Source organism: Physeter macrocephalus, chromosome 2 (genome assembly GCF_002837175.3).
Source record: "Physeter macrocephalus isolate SW-GA chromosome 2, ASM283717v5, whole genome shotgun sequence".
Taxonomy (NCBI): Eukaryota; Metazoa; Chordata; class Mammalia; order Artiodactyla; family Physeteridae; genus Physeter; species Physeter macrocephalus.
Window position 1 is genome coordinate 104,772,426 of NC_041215.1, and position 11,746 is coordinate 104,784,171.

At 41.3% G+C, this 11,746-nt stretch overlaps 1 protein-coding gene across 2 annotated transcripts in view; it reads right to left on the bottom strand.

Annotated features, from left to right (window-relative positions):
• Positions 1-2,005, bottom strand: part of ORC2 (origin recognition complex subunit 2) — a 49,403-nt gene extending 47,398 nt beyond the window's left edge. Inside the window, exon 1 of one of the 2 annotated variants that reach the window (XM_028480680.2) lies at positions 1,731-2,005. The gene's annotated coding sequence lies outside the window, so the exon portion shown is untranslated. The remainder of the gene's footprint in view (positions 1-1,730) is intronic. The other variant, XM_007108150.4, reaches the window with a different exon arrangement.
• Between the last annotated feature and the right edge of the window lie 9,741 nt (positions 2,006-11,746).

Consider the following 11,746-nt stretch of genomic DNA (forward strand, 5'->3'; position numbering starts at 1 on the left):
ATTTATACGTAATTTCCTTTTCTAGATTTTAAGGCATCTTATTATACAGTACAGAATCAAAAAATTGCAATTTCTACAAAAACCTTGAAAGAAACCTTTCCTTCCTTCTTCTCCAACATTTTCTGAAAACAAAAACAAAAAAACCCCAGTACAATCGCATAATAAAATGAAAATATTTAGTGACCACTTACTCTTCAAGGCACTGTCCTGGTGCTTACTTTTAAGTAGACTCTTTTCAAGGAGTTAACAAGGTAATACAGCAGCACCAAATGAGCGTTAACACAATACACTCTCCTTTGAGAGCAAATAAAAGATTTGCTAAAATTAAAAAAAACCATAATCCTTAAAAAAAAGAAGGTGGTATAGTTTAGTGGCTATGCACCAATTTTAATATCAGATAAACCTGGGTTCCGATCTTAACTCCACACTTACAACTGTGTGACTCTGGACAAAGTTGAGATGATTAAATGAAACCATGTGCTTGGCCTGTGAAAATGCTAACTAGGTTCCTTACTACGGGTATTTTTACTTTAAATTTCAGCTTAACCATGCAGATCTCTTGTACAACTCCATATCGCAACTAATGTCTGACGAAATAAAATTCATATTTTATGGCAAGACGATTTAAACATATTTAAACATAAACATGAAATTTTTCTTTGCCTACTTGGGCCTCCTCCCTCCACTTTAGTGTGTATTGTGCATCTGCATTAACCAGACCACTTTAGGAGATAACTTCCTTCTTATCTTGTAAGGGGCCAGGATGACCCATGACCCACTATTTACTTTGTATGTGTAGATTTGGATTGTGTAAACTGTCAATAATATGCCATTTAATGTACAGCCCACAGTCTCAAAAACATCTAACAGTGCTTTGACTTCTAACAAACGGAACAGTTCTTAGAGCTTTCTGAGAGGCTGTTCTCGGAGTTACAACCCTGTTTGGCTCAAATAAAATTTTCCACTTCTTTCTTAGATCGACTACTGATCAATTTCCGTCAGCACATCTAACAGAAAAAGTGCTCAATAAATGTTGCATGAATGATGCCCATTTAATGTGCAGTGCCATCACACAAAGGTATAGGGCCATGCTATTTGTTTTCAGATTGCAATTTAACTAGGGGAAGGTGTCGTGGTTCTATTAGGATTTCAGCTGTAAAGCGAAAAGTACTGCGTCAACTTGTTTTAACTTAAAAAGCTCTACCAAAGGAGCCTGGTTTATCAATATTTTACAACCAAGCACTGTCCCAGGGTGACTGTGTTCAGTTAGGAGGATTCATTTGGTGCTTCCAGGCTGGGATGACATCAAAGGGTTCTCGCTCCAGTGGTAGTTCTGGGACAAGATCTCTTCCTCCTCAGCCCTCATTGTACCTGTTCCTCTCCCAGGACACCTCACTACTTTCGGTATGGATTTTTACAGTTCTCCCTCTGCACGCGGAAGGCTCATCGCGCCGGGAAACAGATACGTTGGTAACAGACACCCCTTGCACAGAAGGCCCATCACTGCTGGACAGAGGAACGGTCTTTAAAGAGGGAGCCTCTCACCCCAACAAGTATTTACTGACTTCGGTCTGGGCCTCGCGCAACTGACCAGCTGGCCGTTCTCGGCCAGCCGAGGGTCCTCAGGCCGGCGGGGCCGGGGGCAGCCTGGGGAGGACAGAGAGGGAGGCGCAGCGACCCTGCCCGGAGTGCCGAGGCGAAGGCCGGGGACTGGGTGCACCTGGACTCACCTCACAAGCCCCGAGCTAAGCAGGAGAGGGAGGCAGGCTGCCCCGCCGCCCAACCACGCACCGCCAGGTCTCCGGGTGGCGCGGCTGCGGCCGCCTCGTGCCTGCCGGACGCTACCCCGCTGAATGGTCGCCGCTGGAAAGGCGGCTTCGGCCCCAGCGGGAAAGGCCAAATCCTTTTAGGCACTGCAGAAGCAGGGTCGCAGGGTCGAGCAGGGTCGCTCCGGAGGCCGGCGAGGGGGGAGGGGATGGGCAGCCTCCCTGCTGCACACCGAATCTCCCGCCCTGCTCAGGAGGCGGAGCCCCAAGGAGCCAATAGGAAGTAGAGTTGGCTGAGAGCGACGGCTCTGCCCGCCAGTCGGCGCCGGCCTGATGGCCTCGCCCACAAGAAAACCGAAGAAAACGAATCCCTAAGCGCTGGGTTCTGGGCTTTGCTTTTCCTCTTTCCGTTTCCGGTGAAGGGAGAAGGAAGTGTTGGTTAGATCTGAGGAAACTGGAGGAGTTGGAGTGGGCTGAGTGCGCTCTGTCTTGACGCAATCTTGAAAGTGTTCATTGGTTTCTCTTTATACCTTCTTTTGAGGAAAAAGATAATGGGAATGAATTTGAGTTAGCTTATTTATTTATTTGTTTGTTTATAACTTTACCTCATTTGGCGTGAAAGGTAGGATCAAGTGCATCTCAGGGGTTTGGGGTGGGGAGGCGGGGAGCAATGCTCTCTGGTAAGAAGAGAATTTCGGCTGGGGCACTGAATGTGGAGATGGGAATCAGACTGCTAATAGGATGAAGAGACAGGGAAAATAGAAGGAATAGACGCGGAGAAAGCTGAGGAAAAAGATAATGAGGAAGAAAAGGAATGAACCTGATGGAGTAACAGTGTCACCCACTAATAATACGATTTTATTTGGATTCATTCATGCATTCAAAACAAAACCTGCGTACAAGATAATAACGTTACACTTTTGGCCGAGCTGAGCACGGTCTCTGCCCTCACAGTAGATCCTATAGGGGAAGATACTGAATAGACAACATAGAGAAAAATGCTACGATTTGGGAAGTCCAGTGTTTATCGAACCACTGGCAGGAGTATCTAATTAAAGTACAGCGGGATTCAGGAACAATTTTCTTGGAGGAAGAGATATTTAAACTGAAACCTGAGGACTGAGTAGCTTTAAGCCAGAAAAAGAGGAGGGGTAAATTTTTCCAGGTAGAAGGCCCAAATCAATATAGTGGGTGTATAAAGGGCCAAGAGGCAAGTGCCAAAGTTGGATCTGTTGTTATGAAGGGCTAGTTTGGCCCTTAGGGCACTAGTCAGATTTGTATTGAAAGATCATTCTGGATAAAGGAGGTAAAGAGTGGGAGCAGAGGGAAGGAAGAGACAGATGGAGTCACACCATTTTGGAAGCTGTTTAGGACATCAGATTGGGAAATGGAAATGGTTGTAGCCTGGATAGGTCAGTATTCCATTTTAGTTAGCAGGATTTAAGAAAACAAAAGAGAAAGGTAATTTTCTCTACATTGGAGATAAAGAATTTGGGGGGATGAGTAGAGAGAAGATGAAAGAAAACGTAACCAACAGTTAACAGTGAAGTGCTTGAAAAGTTCTTAAAAATGTGAAGATCTGGGAATATTTAATATTCAACTGATATGTTCTTTATGTTTCTATGATGTAAACTCTCTTCCATCTCCCCCTCAAATCTTCACTAAACTCTTCTACAAACTCAGAGGACTTGGTGTGAGCGGTGGGTTTTGATTTTTTTTTTTAATGGTATATGTGTGGAACATAGAGGGAAGGAGCTGAGTTTCCCTTCTAGATTGATACTAGGCTAGATAAAAACAAAGAGCCATACCATTCAGAATGGAGATCCAGAGTTCAGAAGTGGTAGGAAGTTGAAGATAGAGGTGATCATAAAATGGCAACTCCCACGTGTATTCACACACATTTTGTGTAGAACATTAGATTTTTCCAAGAGAAAGAGAGGACCAAGTCAATTTTGTGTATATCTTAAGGGGGTAGAGATGCCAGCAGTTAATTGGGTTATAGTTTGAAATTTAGGGCCAGACTTTAAAAGTCTCTAATAGAATCTGATTAAACATGGTGAATTGAACACTGTCTTGAAATGCCACTAAAATAACAGAGTCAAAAAAAATTTTTGAAGTATAAACATACACACAAAAGAACAGGAAAGGAAGTGAGATAAGTTAATAAAGTTTGGGAAGATGTATGGTAATCAGGCAAAGCAGAGTAAGCTGAAACCAGGCCAGCAAAGGATGATGACAATAAGTCTGTTCCTGTCCCAGAACTCCAGTTAGTCTCAGGAATTAGTGTACAGGAACCTCTGAAGTCAGAAGAGGAGAATGGGACTGAGAACTGGAGGAATGGTCAAAGTCTGAAACAAGGAACAATTCGATCCTAGATCTCGTCATACTTAGCATAATAGCAGGCGTTTACAAGGTGAACCAGAGGATTGAGACTCAACAGAGTAGAAATGAGAAGTCATACTGAGTTTGGGGGTGAGGGTGGAACTGGAAGATTATGTGGGAGACTAGGAATTTTCTCTTGTTTGGCTCCCAGAGCACTGGCAACTAGTCATTTATTTAAACACTTCTTCTTCAGAAGACTAATCAGAAGATGAGGAGGCCCCAATGGGAAAAGCCAGTTGATCTGTTGATCCACATTGAAACCTGCTAGCTGATAATCCCTGCCCCTGCAGGCAGACTTTCCAGTCAATTTTTGCTTCACCAAACTTTTGAATAAAGCCTCAACTCTGAAAGAGACAAAACAAATAGACCAGGAGCAAAAAGACTATGTAGGAACCAGAAGAAAATTTATTCTGAACTGTAATTAAAAATACCTCAGAGATAAAGACTTTATATCTATAAAAGAAGGAATATAAAAAAGAATGTGGGTCATCAAGTTTAGATTTCTAAAGAAAAATAACTTAAAAGTTTTAATTTTTAAACAGCAGACTGCAGCATCAAGATATCAGCTCACATTTTTCTTCACCAATGATCTCATTTGTCAGCACAACAAATCAGAATGTCTTTATGTATTTCTTCCTCAGAAGATGACTGAGTTAAAAAATGTGAAATCATTTTTTCAAGTTTAATTATTTTTGTATTCAAACAAGAGTTTTTACCCAAACCATATTTTAGAAGATCAAATTCAAGAATACCAGTTCCTATGTTGCAAATTGAAATATAACTTAAATAGCTGCATAGATGTCAGTGAAAGATCTAGGTTAATCAACCAGGACCAGGTAGTTCTTGCGGACAAGTTAAGAGATATTTGCATTCGTTCCTAAATTTGGGAAATTCAATTAACTTTTGTTTTTATTGCCAGTCTTATGAAAAGCTTTATATTGATACATTTGCTGTTTGAAAAAATCCATTTTGTCTTTGGGTCTTCTTTTTTGAACTGTTCAGTTTATTCAGTGAACTCTGAGCGCCTACCTGTACCAGGAACATAGCGCCCAGGTATGTCCCTTACCCTTAAGATTCTAGTTGGATAGAAGGAATCAGATAATTTCAATACTAAGGTGTTAAGTGCAAAGATAGAATTTACTGAGAACTGCTAGGACATATACCATTTAGCTCAGCCTGGTGGGTAAGTGAGTAAGAGGGTGGGGTAGCAGCATAAAGGCCATTCCAAATTTAAACGGTAGAGAACGGGGGGTGGAGAAGGAATTTCAGGAAGAAAGTATGGTAATACAAACTGGGTGTGGTAATACAAAGTTTGGTGTTACTTAAATCTTAAGCGTAAGTAAGAATGATAGGAGAGGGACTTCCCTGGTTATCCAGTGGTAAAGAATTCGCCTTACAATGCAGGGGATGCAGGTTCAATCCTTGGTCAAGAAACTAAGATCCCACATGCCATGGGGCAACTAAGCCCGCATGCCACAACTACTAACCTTGCGTGCCGCAAATTACAGAGTCCACGTGCCCCGGAGCCTGCACGCCACAACTAGAGAGAAGCCTGAGCACCATGTTGAAGAGGCTGCGCGCTGCAATGAAAGATCCTGCATGCCTCAACGAAGATCCTGCATGCTGCAACTAAGACCTGACACAGCCAAAAATAAATAAATAATAAATAAATCTTTAAAAAAAAAGAATGATAGGAGGTGGGATGGGAGAAGTAAAGGCCAGGCTAAAGAACATAGAATTTATCCTCTGTGATGGAACCATTGAATAATTGATAGGAGTTTTATATTAATCACTAAAGGAAGATAAATTTGAGAGGAGCACGGGGTCTAGTTAGGAGGCTATCAAAGCAGTGTGGATATGAAGTAAGACATGAAATTGAGCTGTAGTAGCAAAAGTTGAGAGGAAATGATGGATTTGCCAAAAAAAAAAAAAAAAAAAAAAAAAGCCAAGTCAGCAAGATTTGGAGACTGGTTATAGAGGTAAGGGAGAGGAAAGCTATAATTCCCAGGTTTCTGGTTTGGTTGCTTGGGTTTAAGTTCCCAATTGTGCTATGAAAGAGAGATTACACATAGAGGGAAGGAGTAGAAGAATTGAGTTTAGCTTGAGGCATCTTGACTTTGAAGTGCCTGAGGGATATTCAAACATCCTGCAAAAAGTTGGATATGAGTTTGAAATTCATTCAAGAGGTCAAGTCTTCGAGAGAGGGATCTAGGGGTCATTAGCATATAGATTAAATCCAAAGGGGGAAAATTAAGAATTACCCAGAGATGTTGAGTACAATAAGAAATTAAGTGAGATACTTCATCTTCTGAGGCAGGCAGCAAGGGTATGAGGAGAGTTGCAGATATAGTTGTTCTTTGAAGTGGTAGGTGAGAAGAGGAAATTAAGAGTGTTCTAGCTTGATGACCTCCATTTTATGGAGGAAGCAAGAGTTGAGGCTGCTGAGAAAGTGATACTTAAAGTGATAAAACTTTGGGACAGAAACTGAAAGGAATAGAACTAGGGCAGGCCAAGAAGTACAGAACCTCAAAGTGTTGGGGGCTTAAGTTTGGGGCCAATGAAATTGTATTGATGCCCATAGTGTTCAATGGCCTGATTAAGGTATCAGAGAAGGCAAATTGCAACATTGATATGAATGAATATTTTTTTTATGGAATGGATTACTGCCTTTCTTATATTGTCATTACTGTTTTATATTTCTTTAGGAAAACATTCTTACTGAGTCAGTGGTTCTGGATGGAAGAAGGAAAGTTTAGGTATGAATGCCAGAAGATTGTCATAGGATTAAAGAGAGTCTTCAATGATGACTGCACATGAGAATTACCTGGGGAGCTTTTAAAACTACTGATGCTGGGCTTCCCTGGTGGCGCAGTGGTTAAAAATCCGCCTACCAATGCAGGGGACACAGGTTCGAGCCCTGGTCCGGGAAGATCCCACATGTCGTGGAGCAACTAAGCCAGTGCACCACAATTACTGAGCCTGCACTCTAGAGCCCGTGAGCCACAACTACTAAGCCCACAAACCACAATGACTGAAGCCCGTGTGCCTAGAGCCCATGCTCCACAACAAGAGAAGCCACCTCAATGAGAAGCCCACACACTGCAACAAAGAGTAGTGCCCGCTCGCCACAACTAGAGAAAGCCTACATGCAGCAATGAAGATCCAACACAGTCAAAAATAAAATAAAATAAATTTATTTAAAAAAACAAAAACAAACTACTGATGCCATATCCCAATTCCAGAGGGTATGAATGTGGCCTGCACATCAGAATTTAAAAAAGAAATTCCCAGGGACTTCCCTGGTGGTCCAGTGGGTAAGACTCTGAGCTCCCAATGCAGGGCTCCTGGGTTTGATTCCTGGTCGAGGAACTAGATCCTGCATGCATGCCGCAACTAAGAGTCCCCATGCCGCAACCCCGCAGACCACAACAAAGATCCCGTGTGCTGCAACGAAGACCCGGTGCAGCCAAAAAAAAAAAAAAAATCCCAGATGATTTTAATGTTCAGCTAGGGGTGAAAACCACTGAGCTAGGGAGAATGAAAACTGGCAATAAATTTTTGTCAGATATGAAATGACCTAGATGCTACACATTAAACACACACTTGATAAGGGTACAGTAGGTCTAGAATGTCAGTGGCAGATGCCTTGGCAAGTAATTTCTACTGAGAGATATTTAAAGATATCAATTGATTTTAATCATGCTCAGGAAAGAAAAGTGATTACCTCTTAGCGTCTAGGAATAAAAGAATATGGTAACCAGAAGCTATTTTATCTGCAGGATTTTCTTGAACCAGGGATAATGAGGCCTTCATAAATCACACACAAATTAGCAGTGAAAGATTTGGCAGAGTAAGCCCTAAAAAATGTGTACACAGTAATTCAAGTTCTGGGAAACTAGATATAATCTTCAATTCAGAAATAATTTTACAGTGCATAACACCGTTATTTATAGTAGTTGATAATAAATTAATGTCTATAGATTTCTTAAAATCCTGTGATTAATCTTTTTGAATGTAATAGTGCTTTTTAGTTAAATTATACAGTGATTCAGAACCTAAGTTTGTACTGATTAACATAATCTGCCATAAAAAAACGTTTTCATCATTCAATGTGTACTAAACATTGTTCCCTAAGACAAAGTGCCAAAAGTGATTGGCCCTTCAAGTTTTAAATCAGTACCACCCCTTTCTGATATAACATTTTGAACAAAACTAGGGCTGTTACCACAAATTATATCCATCCTATTTGGATTATGACCTAGGGCCACAGTTAGACCTTTAGAGGCCCTAAACACAAAAGACTTTTATTTCTACCCTCTCCCATGTAGTTTAAAATAACATTAAATCATAAAATAATTTCAAGTTAGTCTAACAAAATACTGATTTCTTTCTAAGTTACCTGGCCACTTTTTTCCAAGATGGTTGGGAGGAAGGAACTAAAATATTTTTAAGTTCTGTATTTGGGAGCCTCTTCTACTTTATTATGGTCTAAACCAGCTTTTCTCAATTGAGGTTCCTCATATGAACCACAGAAAGACTATTTTCTCATTTCTCCAGAGAATGGTACATAATTAAGGATAGTACACAATTAGAACCATTGTATATATGTAGGAGAAAAGTTAATTTATAACTATGGATAACTAGGGTATTAGGACTCAATTCTTTCATGGATTTAATTTGCCTATTAGTTATCTAGCTCTACTGAGGTCAAATCTCCCCTTCCTTCCCAACTCCCACAGGGGCCTTGGCCTTGTGGGGATAAGGCAAGTGTACCAATAGCTGAGAACAATCAACATTGTATGAAGCAGTATCTTGATAGTTAAGTGCATAAGTCTGTGAGCCTGAGTGTCTGGGTTCAATCTCAGCTCTACCATTTACCAGCTCTGTGACCTTGGACAGATGAACTTTCCTTTTCTTATAAAGGAAGAATAACTACTTATCAGACACTTGTATTAACTGAATATTGAATTGTGGCACTTTCATCAAAGTGTTTAGAATGGTGCCTGGCACATCCTAGCACTGAATAAATGTTGTTTTTGTTTAATTCATCTTTGGACCATAAATTATTGTGACCTGGACCAGACTTGTATGTGTGTGGAGGGATAGTGCCTCCATTATCTTATTAATATTCACTATTTTATTACAGTACCTTAAAGTGACCTTCCCCTTTGTACTTTCTCTGTATTTTCTAAGGTTTTCAAAATGAGCAAGTAATACTTTTTTTTTTTTGGCTGCACTGCATGGCATGCGGGATCTTACTTCCCCGACCAGGGATCAAACCCGTGCCTCCAGCAGTGGAAGCGTGGAGTCTTAACCACGGGAATGCCAGGGAAGCCCCAAGTAATACATTTTTAATAAAAGGAAAATTGAAACTGTCAACTGGTAAAGCTCATTCTTCCTAACTAATGCAGAACTAGAGTCGAGGAGAAAAAAAAACAGGCTTGGTGAGTTGCCTTAAGCCACTCTTTTGGAACTGCTAATCTACACCAGCAATTTTGGATTAAGGCATAACAAGATATAAAAGAGAAAACAAAGTTTTGGTCCATCATTAAGGAATAATAGCCATAAGGAACAGGTATAGAAGAGATTTTTCTAGGGAGTGCATGTAAAGGGAAGGGAAAAGGAGACCTGGGGCTCAGCCCTTCATTAAACCCACATTCCAAGAGAAGGCTAAAGTATTACCTTTAGAAAAGACAATGTGGGAAAGAGTGAAAAGTTTATTGATTAGAGAACTAACTGCTGGTAAGACTGTCAGGAAAACAGGCACTTTCATACATTGCTGAAGGGTGTAAATGGTACTGTCATAATGATGGCTCCTCTTATAAGGACCCAGGAAAGAAAATTAGTTCTAACGTCTCAGTATTAGAAACAGTCGTGCTTCACCTGAGAAGTTGATTTGTTCTATCTTAAGGATATCTGAAAATCACATGACTAATCTATGCCTCTTTGTATTTGGCTGCTATAAAGTTCAGAGAGAAATTTGTATCTCAACAATAACATAAAAGTATGGAACACATTTTATGTATTAATTTCACTCCTGCCTACATGTTATTTCTTATTTTGGGTGCTATATGTAATTTTATATATTGCCTTAATTTTATAAATTTCCTTAATAGGGTATCATATAAATTAAAAAGTTCAGGGAGATAGGTTCAAGATGGCAGAGTAGAAGGACGTGCACTCACTCCCTCTTGCGAGAGCACCGGAATCACAACTAACTGCTGAACAGTCATCGACAGGAAGACACTGGAACTCACCAAAAAAGATGCCCCATATCCAAAGACAAAGGAGAAGCTGCATTAAGACGGTAGGAGGGGCACAATCACAATAATATCAAATCCCATAACTGCTGGGTGGGTGACTCACAAACGAGAGCGATTATACCACAGAAGTCCATCCACTGGAATGAAAGTTCTGAGCCACACGTCAGGCTTCCCAACCTGGGGGTCTGGAAATGGGAGGAGGAATTCCCAGAGAATCAGACTTTGAAGGCTAGTGGGATTTGATTGCAGGACTTCGACAGCACTGGGGGAAACAGAGACTCCACTCTTGGAGGGCACACACGAAGTAGTGTGTACATCAGGACCCAGGGGGAAGGAGCAGTGACCCCATAGGAGACTGAACCAGACCTATCTGCTAGTACTGGAGGGTCTCTGCAGAGGTGGGGGACGGCGGTGGCTCACTGTGGGGACAAGGACACTGGCAGCAGAAGTTCTGGGAAGTACTCCTTGGTGTGAGCCATCCCGGAGTCCACCATTAGCCCCACCAAAGAACCTGTATGTAGGCTCCAGTGCTGGGTCACCTCAGGCCAAACAACCAAAAGGAAGGGAACTCAGCCTCACACATCAGTAGACAAGGGGATTAAAGTTTTACTGAGCTCTGCCCACCAGAGCAACACCCAGCTCTACCCACCACTAGTCCTTCCCACCAGGAAGCTTGCACAAGTCTCTTAGATAGCCTCATCCACCAGAGGGCAGGTAGCAGAAGCAAGAAGAACTACAATCCTGCAGGCTGTGGAATGAAAACCACACTCACAGAAATATATACAAAATGAAAGGCAGAGCACTATGTACCAGATGAAGGAACAAGATAAAACCCCAGAAAAACAATTAAATGAAGTGGAGATAGGCAGCCTTCCAGAAAAAGAATTAGAATAATGATAGTGAAGATGATCCAGGACCTCAGAAAAAGAATGGAGGCAAAGATCAAGAAGATGCAAGAAATGTTTAACATAGATCTAGAAGAATTAAAGGACAAAAAACAGGAGATGAACAATACAATAACTGAAATGAAAAATACACTAGAAGGAATCAATAGCAGAATAACTGAGGCAGAAGAACGGATAAGTGACCTGGAAGACAGAATGGTGGAAATCACTGCTGCAGAACAAAATAAAGAGAAAAGAAATTAAGACAGCCTAAGAAGCCTCTGGGACAACATTAAATGCACCAATATTCGCATTATAGGGGTCCCAGAAGAAGAGAGAGAAGAGAGAAAGGACCGGAGAAAATATTTGAAGAGATTATACTCGAAAACTTCCCTAACATGGGAAAGGAAATAGCCACCCAGTCCAGGAAGCACAGAGAGTCCCAGGCAGG